The 14,040-nt window shown below is 43.6% G+C and overlaps 1 protein-coding gene across 1 annotated transcript in view; it reads left to right on the forward strand.

The window, feature by feature from the left end:
* The window catches only part of LOC309512341 (4-galactosyl-N-acetylglucosaminide 3-alpha-L-fucosyltransferase 9-like), a 176,477-nt gene that overhangs the window by 121,228 nt on the left and 41,209 nt on the right, over nucleotides 1-14,040 (forward strand). The window lies entirely within an intron of this gene.

Below are 14,040 nucleotides of genomic sequence, written 5' to 3' on the forward strand. Positions count from 1 at the left end.
CTGCTCTCAATACCACATCTGCAGAAGGATCCAGTTCGAGTGTGGCTAAAACTAAGGACAAACCAAAAATGTTCTGCCCCTACTGCACAAATACCCAGCATTATTTGAATCAGTGTCATAATTTCAGCCAGCTCACCAAAGAACAGAAAACAAACTGGGTGAAAACCAATAAGAGATGCTGGCGTTGTGGTCGATCCCATCAGGCAGCGCAGTGCTATTTGAAAACCATCTGTAAGGTATGTAAGGGCAAACATCTCGAGGCACTTCATGAGTTGAATGAGAGACCAGTCAATGAAAACACTTGTCTTGTCAACAACACTAATGAGGTCCTGTACCTAGACCGAACATTAGGCTGCAGTCAGGTCCTGTTAAAGGTCACTGTTGGAGCTATTTTGCACTTTGATTATTTTCTTGTTTATTTACATTGTCGTTTATTGGTCACGTGGTGCTATGTTAATTTGCATAAATAGGTCAAGGTGGGAGGAACTAGGAGGGCTGCGAGGGCATATGGTTTTTTACCACAGCGTGAGAGAGGCAACAGGAAATGTCTGTGAGCTTGCTTATATGTGTAAATAAACCTCCTCGAACTCATCTTTTGCTATGGACATTAGTTTATTTTGGTACCTCTAACCATGAGTAAAGCCTAACCCATGACGTAGCCTCAGTGGCCATTTGAGAAGTTTGGTATTATTAGTTTTGTTTAAGTTTATGGACAAATAGCCACTACATTAAGTAAAAAACCCGCCCCTGGATGTATATCGTTGGTTTACCTGGAAATTGGACTCGTTGTTTGCTGGATTACCCTTTTGAAAGTGGATTACTCACCTGGATGCTCGAGACAATGCTGGGCCTAGGAGTGGTGGAGGCGCGGGCTGGATACAGCGCAAACATCAAGTAATCCGACCCATCCGACAGTGTAAAGTTTCCCTGGACACCGTACTGGATAACGGTGACGCTACTGGAGCGCTGGAGCTGCATTTACGGAGTGGAGGATAGATGTTTGTTGCAATCGGATTCGCAAAAGCTGGCCCAAAGCCTTCACAGGTGACGCGCACGGCCGCGCGCAACAACAATCACTGCGCGCATTCAACTCCGTGCGCAAAGGCAACCACCGCTGCAAACAAAGTTCCGCAAGGTACGTGCTTTATTCAACCTTTGCAAATAACTGTGTGTGCACCTGGCCAACATCAATAGAAAGTAAAAATGTCTGACGTTGCATCCAAAGCCACAAGTGACACGGCGCTTTCGATAAGGAGGCGCACAAGTTTTACTGCTAAAGGAATGATGTTTTTCATGCAAACGTGTCAGGAAAAGAGATCGACGAAATGCAGACAAGCCAAATTGTGCATGAATCAAATGGATAAATTGATGCATTCTGCAGACAATATTGATGCAGTCAAGTCTCTTTTGGATCAAATGATAACATGTGTTAATGAGGCAAAACAACATCATTTGTCATTTGTGTCACTGAACATACCTCAGGATGAAAAGGAAAACCAAGATAAATATTTTGAACAAAAGGAAAATTTGTTTTCAAACTTTATTGATGATGTCAAAGGGTGGTTATCAAATGCAGGCCATTCATATGAACTTCCAATCAAACCACCTGACAATCAAACTGATATTAGGCCTGAGGACAGTGTATCCAATAAAGGTTCTGCAGCGCGCTCAAAAGCTGGCTCTAAACTGTCAAGAACTTCATCCAGTGCATCTGCAAAAATATTAGCGCAAGCAGATAAAGCAGTATTACAGGAGCGCATGGCTGCTCTAAAACAAAAGCACATTTTGGAGGCGCAGGAGGAACAAATAAGACTTGAACAAGAGGAATCAAGAAGGAAACAGGAAAAGGACCAAGAGGAATTACGGAAGAAACGGGAACGTTTAAGGAGAGAAAAGGAACAACTTGCTCTGGAGGCAGAATTAAAGGTGACAAATGCAAAATTGAAGGTTCTGGAAATAAATTCAAAGTGTGGCTCTAAAGTGTCAAAATGTGCATCTACAACATCAGATGGCATGAACTCTTACTTGGAAAGGTCAGAAACTCCAGGAAAATATGAATTAAATCCAAATGCTGAATGTTTTGTGTCCACCAATGAAAACTTTGAACCTTCCTCCAGTCGCTTATTAAATTCTGTTTCTGCTGGTGTTAAACCCAAACATGTTGTAATACAACCACCCATACCTAATGTCATTCCTGTTTCTCAAAGACAAAGTACACGACCACTGGTTTTGCAAAATGCTCATGACAACCAATCCACCAACTCTCCGGACATTTTGAACATCATGCAGCGTCAAAATGAAATTACTGCCCTGTTGGTCCAACAAAACACAGCCTCTGCTCTGCCTATGAGAAATATACCTGTATTTGATGGTGATCCCCTGTATTTCAAATCTTTTCTCAGAGCCTTTGAAAATTGTATTGAGGATAAAACTCAAAATTTCAGTGATTGTTTGTACTTCCTAGAACAGTACACTAGGGGGCAACCAAGAAACATTGTAAGAAGTTGTCAGCATCTGCCCTCTGAACCTGGTTACCAAAGAGCAAAAACACTTTTGATTGAACATTTTGGCAGTGAACACAAAATCTCTTCTGCTTATATGGACAAAATCAACAACTGGCCCTCAATAAAACCTGAGGATGTTAACGCTCTGCAGTCATTTGCTTTGTTCCTTCGAGGTTGCTCCAATATAGTACATCATATAAAGTACATGAAGGAGTTGGACATGCCAGCTAACCTCAGGACAATCCTAATGAAACTCCCATACAAACTGAGGGAAAAGTGGAGAAATGTGGCATGTGACATACTGGAACAAACTGGAAGCAGAGCAGTGTTTGTTGATTTTGTAAATTTTATTGAAAAACAAGTCAAAATTGTTTCAGACCCGCTGTTTGGAAATATTAATGATGTTTCCCCAGCCAGCCACACAAAGCTATCCACTCAAGTTAAGCAGAAAAGAAAAAGTGGTACCTTTGCCACCAGCATCAATGCAATAAAGGATGGACACAAAGAAAAGGAAAACTTAACAGTTCACAGTAACCAGCTCAAATGTCTGTTCTGCCATTTCACCAATCACACTCTGGAAAAATGCTTTCAGTTTAAAAGAAAGACACAACAGGACAAGATTCACTTTCTAAAGGAGAAAGGTGTTTGTTTTGGGTGCTTGAAATATGGACACACAAGCAAAGACTGTAGGAGTCGTTTGGATTGTGAAGTGTGTCACAGGAAACACCCATCTGTCCTGCATGTGGAGAAGGAGGATACTTCAAGGATAACCTCCAAAGAAACTGTGAGCATTGTACCCGAGCAGCAGCAGACGTGTGGTCATATTGGGGCTGGTGAAGAGGATACTGCTGTTTTCTCCATTGTGGCTGTGCAGGTGAAAAGTCAGAAAAGTAATAAAGTTGTGCACACTTACGCTTTCTTGGACCCTGGGAGCTCTGGTACCTTCTGCACTGCAAGTCTGGCTGAAAGGCTGGGAGTATCAGGTAAAAACTGTAACATACTATTAAGGACAATGGGACAGACTAAAACCATTAATACCACTGTGATAATTGGTCTGGAGGTGTCTGGTTTTGACACCGAGGATTTTATTGAGCTGCCATCTGTTCTGACACAAACAGAAATGCCTGTATCCAAAGTCAATGTGCCATGTCAGGATGATGTTGCCAAGTGGGCGTATTTGAGTAGCATTAGGCTACATGAAGTAGATGCAGATGTGGACTTGCTCATTGGAACTGACTCTCCCAAAGTTTTGGAGCCATGGGAACTAATAAATAGTCAATGTGGTGGACCGTATGCAGTGAGGACCAGAGTTGGCTGGGTCATAAACGGGCCTCTTCGTGTTGGAGACTCTGGAGGTGCTGGTGTCAAATCAGGATGCACTGTTGTAACTGCTAATCATATATCTGTGGAGCACTTGGAAAATATGTTGATGCAGCAGTACAATCATGGCTTTGCTGAAAGAATATATGATGAACAACTTGAGATGTCAAGAGAGGACATTAAATTCATGAAAATTGTGAAGGATACAACAGTGCTTAACAATGAACATTATTACATTGACTTACCTTTCAGAGTTGAAGATCCTGTTTTGCCAAACAATCGCTGCATTGCATTACAACGACTCCAAAGTTTGAAGAGGAGATTTAACAGAGATATTTCATTCAAAGCCCGATACGTTGATTTCCTCAACAACATGTTGGAGCAAGGATATGCAGAAAAGGTTCCCACAAATGAGCCCACTCCAAAACAAGGAAAGGTGTGGTACATTCCCCACCATGGTGTACATCACCCAACCAAAGGGAAATTGCGTGTTGTGTTCGATTGCGGCTGTACTTACAAAGGTACATCATTAAACAGCCAGCTCCTGCAGGGCCCAGACTTCACTAACACGCTTATTGGTGTCCTCCTCCGGTTTAGAGAAGAGCCCATCGCTGTTATGGCTGACATCAACGCCATGTTCCATCAGGTCCGGGTCCCACACAAGCATGTCAACTTCTTGCGCTTTTTATGGTGGCCCAATGGAGACGTTACAACGGAGCCAGAGGAATACAGGATGTGCGTGCATTTGTTTGGAGCTGTATCCTCTCCAAGCTGCTCAAACTATGCACTGAGAAGAACAGCTGAGGATAATGCACTGCAATCCTCACCCGACGTCCTCAGCACAGTCAAAACAAATTTCTATGTGGATGACTGTCTCAAGTCCACTGTGACAGAGGAAGATGCAGTGAAACTCATACATGGACTAACATCTCTCTGTAAAAAGGGCGGCTTCCATCTCCAAAAGTGGGTCACAAATAGCCAAAAGGTGTTTGCACTTATTCCCATTAATATCAGAGCAGTGGGTTTGGAGAACATGGATTTGGACAGGGACCAACTCCCTGTGGAAAGAGCTCTGGGGATGCAATGGTGTGTTCAAGGAGACACGTTCAGCTTCAGGACTGCAGTGCAGGAACGTCCACACACCAGGAGGGGCATCCTTTCTGTGGTGAGCTCTCTCTATGATCCATTGGGTTTTCTGTCTCCTTTCATAATCCCTGCCAAGTTACTGTTACAGGAGTTGTGTAGAATGAACTTCAAATGGGATGAGCCAGTCCCCAGTGCCGTCTCCAGACATTGGTCTGAGTGGCTCTCTGAACTTCAGCATATGAGTGGATTTAAAGTGGAACGGTGCCTCAAACCCAAGAACTTTGGAACACAAGTGAAAGCAGAACTGCATCATTTTTCAGATGCCAGTCAATCAGGATATGGCACTGTTTCATACTTGAGATTGGAGAGTACTGACAGTGTGCATGTTTCATTCATCACAGGCAAGGCTCGTGTTGCTCCTCTAAAGCAACTAACCATCCCACGCCTTGAGCTTGCTGCAGCTGTGCTTGCGGTTCGAGTGAACACGATGCTGTTGAAGGAGTTACAGTTGCCATTGCAAAGGTCATTTTTCTGGACTGATAGCACTACTGTTCTCAAGTACATCTTCAATGAAACAAAGCGCTTTCACACATATGTTGCCAACCGTGTCAGCACCATAAGAGAAGCCACGCACAAAGATCAGTGGAGGTATGTAAACACCAAAGATAATCCTGCAGATGAAGCATCTCGAGGACTAAGAGCTCAGGAGTTTGGGAAAGGAAAATGGCTAAAAGGACCAGACTTTTTGCATTTGTCTTCCACCGAATGGCCAAAACTCGACTTGTACTCCTCCTCCATCCCATCTGATGATCCAGAGGTAAAAAGGGAACTTAAAGTGAATGCTGTTACAACACACAGTGACAATCCCCTCAGTTGGCTCATTCACTATTTCTCATCCTGGAGAAAGCTTAAAACATCAGTGGCCTGGTTGTTGGAGCTGAAAGAAAGACTTTTACTTTTGAGCCAAAAGAGGAAAGAATATGTGGTCAAGCAGAATGAAAATGTGGAAAAGGAGCTTAAAAAATTCAAAGCCGCACTTGGAAGATCCAGCTTGACATCAGAGCGCTTGGAGGAAGCCGAAAAGGCAATAATTCAGTTTGCACAAAACCAAAGATTCAGCACTGAAATTTCCTCACTAAAACACGACCCAAAGACTGTTTCCAAAGATAGCCCTCTGTATCGCCTCGACCCCTTCATCAAAGATGGCATCCTCAGAGTTGGTGGACGCCTGTCTAAATCTGCCCTGCCGTTGGAGGTAAAGCATCCTGTGATTCTATCGAAGGATCTGCATGTTTCCCAGCTCATATTACGTTACATCCATTACCAACTTGGACATGCTGGACGCAATCACATGCTGCACAGATTGAGACAGAAGTATTGGATTATAAATGCCAACTCTGCGGCCAGGAAGATTCTCTCACAATGTATAGTGTGCAGAAGGTACAGAGGAAAACTTGGAGAACAAAAAATGTCCGATTTACCAGAGGAACGAGTTGTGCCTGATAACGCACCCTTTACAAATGCGGGAGTGGACTATTTTGGACCACTGGATGTGAGGAGAGGGAGAACTGTGCTGAAGCGATATGGAGTGATATTTACCTGTCTGAGCAGCCGCGCAATACATCTGGAGGTGGCGAACTCCCTCGACACAGACTCCTGCATCAATGCTGTGCGAAGATTTATCTGCAGAAGAGGACCTGTGACAAGTATGAGGTCAGATAACGGCACAAATTTTGTTGGTGCGAAGAAGGAGCTGAGGCAGGCTCTGGCTGCTTTAAATCACTCTAAAATTGAAAGGACTTTTGTGCAGGAAGGAGTGACGTGGAGTTTTAACACCCCAGCTGCATCTCACCAAGGTGGCGTTTGGGAGCGTCTGATTCGCTCTGTGCGCAGTGTACTTACCTCTGTTGTTGGACATCAACTGCTGGACGAGGAAGGCCTGCAAACACTGTTTTGTGAGGTAGAAGCAATACTCAATGACCGGCCAATAACTAAGGTCTCAGAAGATCCCAATGACTTGGAAGCGCTCACTCCAAATCACATTCTCCTGCTGAAAGGCAAGCCCATTCTGCCACCAGGTCTGTTCGAAAAATCTGACCTGTACATTAAGAGGAGATGGAGGCAAGTGCAGTACGTTGCGGAGCTTTTCTGGAAAAGGTGGACATCAGAGTATTTGCTTGTAATGCAAGAAAGACAAAAATGGACAAAGCAAAAAAGAAATTTCATCCCAGGAGATATTGTTGTAATCGCTGATGCTACAGCTCCAAGAGGCTCATGGATGATGGGCAGAGTTCTAAGTATCACAGCTGACTCAAGAGGACTGGTCCGCTCTGTGAAGGTCCAAACGAAGACCAGCATCCTGGACAGACCAATAACCAAGCTCTGTCTTCTCTTGGAGGCTAACAATTGACTATGCATCTCATTCTCTCTCCTATCTCTGTTTTCTTTCTATCTATTTGTTTTTTTTTTGCAGGCATGGAAAATCTGAAGATGCAAGATTCAAGCTTAGTGCTTAGGTTATAATCAGGAAATAGCTCCTTTGTGCTAAAAGCTAAGGTTAATTGTGGGTAAATTATCGTCACAATTAGGGGCTGGGTTGTTGGAGCTATTTTGCACTTTGATTATTTTCTTGTTTATTTACATTGTCGTTTATTGGTCACGTGGTGCTATGTTAATTTGCATAAATAGGTCAAGGTGGGAGGAACTAGGAGGGCTGCGAGGGCATATGGTTTTTTACCACAGCGTGAGAGAGGCAACAGGAAATGTCTGTGAGCTTGCTTATATGTGTAAATAAACCTCCTCGAACTCATCTTTTGCTATGGACATTAGTTTATTTTGGTACCTCTAACCATGAGTAAAGCCTAACCCATGACGTAGCCTCAGTGGCCATTTGAGAAGTTTGGTATTATTAGTTTTGTTTAAGTTTATGGACAAATAGCCACTACAGTCACAAAGGTAATTCTTCGGAATGGAGAACATTCCCTTGAGACATTTGCCATTTTGGACGATGGCTCAGAACGCACCATCCTTTTGCAAGCAGCTGCTCAGAAACTGAAGCTACATGGCAAACCAGAAGACCTTGCTTTGAGGACTGTTAGACAGGACATGAGAGTCATACATGGTACTTCAGTGTCCTTCATCATCTCTCCAGCCTGTCAGCCTCAAAGAGTGTTTAAGATACACAGGGCGTTTACTGCAGACCAATTGGGGCTAGCCGAACACAAGTGTCCAGCTGCAACCTTACAGAATAAATACAGACACCTCAGAGGGTTGCCAATCCCTTCCTATTACAGTGTTCGCCCCTCTTATTAATCGGCTCTGACTATCCCCACTTAGTTACCCCGATTGAGCCTGTACGCTTGGGTCCTCCTGGTGGACCAGCAGCAGTGAAGACGAGACTAGGCTGGACAGTCCAAGGGCCAGCTAAGCTTGTGCAACATCCACTTCTCACCCAACAATGTCTTAACATATCAATTCGCTCCCCTTCCAATGAGCTGTTCAGACATGTTGAGAAACTGTGGCAACTCGATGTACTGCCCTACAGGAGCGAGAAACTTGCCACCAGATCCAAACAAGATCAAGCCGCCATCGACCTACTAGAGGCAAAGACAACCCGAGTTGATATAAATGGGACCCAACGCTATGCTATGCTCCTCTTAAGAGTTAAGAATATGCCAAAATTACATGCCACAAAGCAATCTGTAATGCCTAATCTTCGCAGCACAGAGAATCGCCTGGCTAGGGATCCTGTGAAGTCAGAGGCTTACAGAGCTGAAATTCAGAGACTGGTACAGGCAGGCTATGTGGTTGCAATACTAGAGCAGAAACTGACTGGGGAAGAAGAATCATGGTTCATCCCCCACCACATGGTGAGGCATAATGAAAAAAACAGAGTTGTTTTCAATTGTTCTTTCTCATACAGAGGCGAAAACCTGAATGATCTGCTTCTGCCTGGACTAACTCTGGGGTCCTCCTTGCTCGGGGCACTGCTACGATTCCGGGAGCATGCAGTAGCCTTTAGTAGTGATATAAAGGGCATGTTCCATCAAGTAAGACTACTACAAGAGGACAAGCCCCTTCTCCGATTCCTATGGCATGATCAGAACAGAAAGGAACTCCCGAGCATCTACGAGTGGCAAGTGCTCCCATTTGGAACAACGTGTAGTCCGTGTTGTGCCACATACGCACTACAGAAGCACGTAATTGACCACAGTGAGCCAGGAGACAATGTTCGACACTCCATCGAAAGATGTTTCTATGTAGTTAACTGTCTACAGAGTGTCGCTACATTTGAGGAGGCTAAAGGGCTAGTCACACTGAGGAATCTGTTAGCAGAAGGAGGATTTGAACTACGACAATGGGCATGCAATTCACCTTATGTCATCAATCATCTGCCAAAGGAAGCCAGATCTGAAAGCAGTGAGCTTTGGCTTAACCAAACCGAATCAGATCCTCAAGAACTTGCATTAGGATTGCGTTGGATTTGTCAATCTGATACTCTTGGATACCAAAGCTGCCTTGCTGACTGTTCAACCCCAACAATGAGAAACATATACAAGGTAGTAGCGAGCCAGTATGACCACCTTGGGTTCCTTGTTCCCTATATCACTCGGGCCAAGATACTTACACAGAGTCTGTGGGCGAAACAGAGAGAGTGGGATGACCCACTACTGGCAAATGACATTCTTGAGACATGGCATGATTGGCAAAGAGAACTGCCACATCTAACTCAAATGAAATTACCTCGCTGCTATGCAAGTTCCCAGATGGACTCCCTTAATTGTAGTCGGCAAGTACATATCTTCAGTGATGCCTCTGAACGGCCTATGGGTCCGCAGCATACTTGCGCACAGAGGAGGCAAAGGGAAGTGTCGAGGTAGCTTTTCTCACAACCAGGTCAAGAGTTGCCCCTAAACAGCAGTTATCTGTGCCTAGATTGGAACTGTGTGCAGCTCTTACAGGTGCGCAGTTAGCTTCATTATTAGCTAAAGAGCTCACCCTGAACATTGAATCCTTTGTACTCTGGACTGACTCCACTACAGTCCTGACATGGCTTCAGTCAGAATCCTGTCGCTATAAAGTATTTGTGGGAACCAGAATTGCCGAAATACAAGAACTCACAAGTGCTCACACATGGCGGTATGTGGAATCCACCAACAATCCAGCTGACTACATCACTCATGGGAAGACTCTAAAAGAGCTGTCTACAGACAAATTATGGAGACAAGGACCAGAATTTCTCCTGCACTCACCCTGTTGCTGGCCGATGATTCCCAACATAAGTACATCTGACAATCCTGCGGAACTGAAGAAGACTACTTTCTGTAGTCACGTAACAGTTGCTGATGTTCAGTCCTTGCCTGACCCACAACAGTTCAGCAGTTTTAAAGCTTTAGTTGAAGCTGCAGCACTTCTACGCCATGGGGTGACAGGTAAAGAAGGGGATCCCTCAGCTGAGGACCATCAATTAGCAGAAAGAGACATTCTGAAGAAACTTCAATATGATAGCTTCCCTGAGGACTTCCACTGTCTAGTGGCAGGTAAACCAGTACCAAATTCTAGCCACCTAATAACTTTGGCACCTGAGTTTGACCACACAGTGGGCCTCATTCGAGTTGGTGGGCGACTTCGCCGCAGTCAACAACTGGATGCAGATGTTATCCACCCAGTTGTCCTAGATCCATCCCACAAAATAACCCAACTACTCATTCAGGACATGGATAAAGAGCTTCATCACCCTGGTTCTGAACGGGTCTTTGCAGAGATCCTCCGTAAATATTGGATTTTAAGCGGTAGAGAAGCCGTTAAACGGCAGCAATACTCCTGCCCAGACTGTCTGTTTTAAAACTAGATTAAAGTCGCATCTCTTCAGCCAGGCATTCATATAATCCTACAGTTCAAACTACAATCCGGCCTCTAGCTCATAAATGCCAGAGGAGAACTGGCCCCCGACTGAGCCTGGGTTCTCCCAAGGTTTTTTTTTTCTCTATTAGGTCACCTGATGGAGTTTTAGGACACCATTAGGTCACTTGATGGAGTTTTTCGGTTCCTTGCCACTGTTGCCTTTGGCTTGCTCAGTTGGGGATATTTTGGGGATATTTAATTTTATTTTATCAATCAATAAATTCCTCTTGAAACAAACTTTGTTGTATTATTTTAATTTAATACTGTGAAGCTGCTTTGATACAATCTGTATTGTGAAAAGCGCTATACAAATAAACTTGACTTGACTTGACTTGACTGTCAAAGGTGGCGAGCTAAACCGACAGTGCCTCAAATGGCAGATCTCCCTCAGGCCAGACTGCAAATATTCAAACCCCCATTGCTCTCTACTGGAATGGACTGTTTTGGACTATTTACAATTAAAATAGGTAGACGATGTGAGAAACGTTGGGGCATCTTGTTTAAATGCCTGACTACCCGTGCTGTCCACATCGACCTTTTAAACAGCCTTGATACTGACTCATTCCTAATGGCTCTAAGACGCTTTACATCACGCCGAGGAAAACCTTCAGAATTGCTATCAGATCAAGGCACAAACTTTAAAGGTGGCGAAAGAGAGCTCCAAGAGTCATTCAAATCATTGGGTCCTACCCTGCAGACGGAACTGGCCAAACAGCAAATACAATTCAGATTTTATCCTCCCAGTAGTCCCCATTTTGGAGGAGTTTGGGAACGTGAGATAAGATCCATAAAGTCTGCACTGTATGCCACTTTATAAGGGCAAAGTACGACTGAGGAGGTCCTGAACACGGTTCTCACTGAAATAGAAGGAATTCTGAATTCTAAACCTCTGGGTTATATTTCCACAGATATTGCTGACCCCAACCCGGTGACTCCAAACCTTCTTCTCATGGGGCGGCTAGATCCATCACTCCCACAGACTGTTTATCATGAAACGGAACTCTTAAGCCGCCGTAGATGGAGACACTCTCAAGTACTTGCCGATCAGTTCTGGACACACTTCACAAAGTACTACCTGCCAACCTACAAACCCGTGCTAAATGGTAGAGGGACAAAGACCAGTTGCAGTTGGACATGATTGTTATGATTGTGGACCCACAGTTACCCAGAGTACTCTGGCCTGTAGGAAGAATCACTAATGTTTTCCCCGGGACTGATGGACGAATCAGAACAGCTGAGGTGAAAATTAAAGACAGAACATACAGTGAGGAAAATAAGTATTTGAACACCCTGCTATTTTGCAAGTTCTCCCACTTAGAAATCATGGAGGGGTCTGAAATTGTCATCGTAGGTGCATGTCCACTGTGAGAGACATAATCTTAAATAAAAAAATCCAGAAATCACAATGTATGATTTTTTAACTATTTATTTGTATGATACAGCTGCAAATAAGTATTTGAACACCTGAGAAAATCAATGTTAATATTTGGTACAGTAGCCTTTGTTTGCAATTACAGAGGTCAAACGTTTCCTGTAGTTTTTCCACCAGGTTTGCACACACTGCAGGAGGGATTTTGGCCCACTCCTCCACACAGATCTTCTCTAGATCAGTCAGGTTTCTGGGCTGTCGCTGAGAAACATGGAGTTTGAGCTCCCTCCAAAGATTCTCTATTGGGTTTAGGTCTGGAGACTGGCTAGGCCACGCCAGAACCTTGATATGCTTCTTACAGAGCCACTCCTTGGTTATCCTGGCTGTGTGCTTAGGGCGGGGGTCGGCAACCCGCGGCTCTAGAGCCACATGCGGCTCTTAAGCGCCGCCCTAGTGGCTCCCTGGAGCTTTTTAAAAAATATGAAAATGGAACAAATATTTTTTGTTTTAATATAATTTCTGTAGGAGGAAAAACATGACAAACATTCTTAACCCTTTCGCACGTACGATCGCATCGGTGTGATCAGAACAGTCAGTGCATGACGTGATCAACTGCTAAATTCAAATGTGCTTTCGCGCGTTGGCTGGCGCTGAGCCAGAGACAGGCGCGCTCAGAGCTGTCATAAATCACAACTTTTCAGTGTTTTCAACCACATAATGTTTATTTTAGGTTTCAGACATATAAGTACTAAAAAAACAATACATTTAGAGTTTGTAAAATACACACTGATGTTAAAGGAAGAGGCAATAATCCTTTCCATTATAATTAGACACGTTTTATTCATATCAGATATACATTGTGTAAGTAACTTTAAAGTTTACTCTATCTTCTCCCAGTTCACCAGCCACTTACTTTGATGTATTTCGGGAGAAGTGGATGAATTCACGTGTTGTAAATCCAACAGATCCGATTCTCTGAACTGCGTCTGCGGCACAAACTAAGATGGCAGCGCATACAGCTCAACTAACGCGATCGTTATAAAGGTGTTTAAACAACAAAACACTTCCACTTGCATATATTTGACAATCGGAATATCAGATATTTCATGCCATATCTAACAAATGTGCGAATATTTTGAATAAAAAGGAAAAATGACATAAAAGCAGATCATCATTCATTCAGCTCTGTTGTTGCTGCGGTGTGACACGCAATGACGCGTCACCTTGGAAACCATAAAGTGACACATTCTAAATAACGGTCGCCTTGAAAAACTCACGCTGTCAGTCAGAATATTTTAAACTTACGTGTGAAAGGGTTAAAGTTTTTCATCGTTGTAAAAATAATACAAAATAAATAAAACGTAATACATTAAAATTATAATGGAAGTTAAACTTAAAGCACCATCGTAGAGTAGTCACGTGGTGCGTCATTCTCTCCAGGATGCGCTGCAGGGAAAATAAACATTTAATCATGAATGCTCATTATGTATTTGTAGCCTAGGTTACTTATCATTTTGATACTAGGGGGCTAATAAAGCTAATATAGACACTTACAGCATGTGTTGCCTTCATTATAAGGCTTATATAAGGCTTAAATTTTTTGCGGCTCCAGACAGATTTTTTTTTTTTTTTTTTTTTTACAATATGGCTCTTTAAACATTTTGGGTTGCCGACCCCTGGCTTAGGGTCATTGTCATGTTGGAAGACCCAGCCTCGACCCATCTTCAATGCTCTAACTGAGGGAAGGAGGTTGTTCCCCAAAATCTCGCAATACATGGCCCCGGTCATCCTCTCCTTAATACAGTGCAGTCGCCCTGTCCCATGTGCAGAAAAACACCCCCAAAGCATGATGCTACC

This window comes from Leuciscus leuciscus (genome assembly GCF_965113295.1).
Source record: "Leuciscus leuciscus genome assembly, chromosome: 13".
Classification (NCBI taxonomy): domain Eukaryota; kingdom Metazoa; phylum Chordata; class Actinopteri; order Cypriniformes; family Leuciscidae; genus Leuciscus; species Leuciscus leuciscus.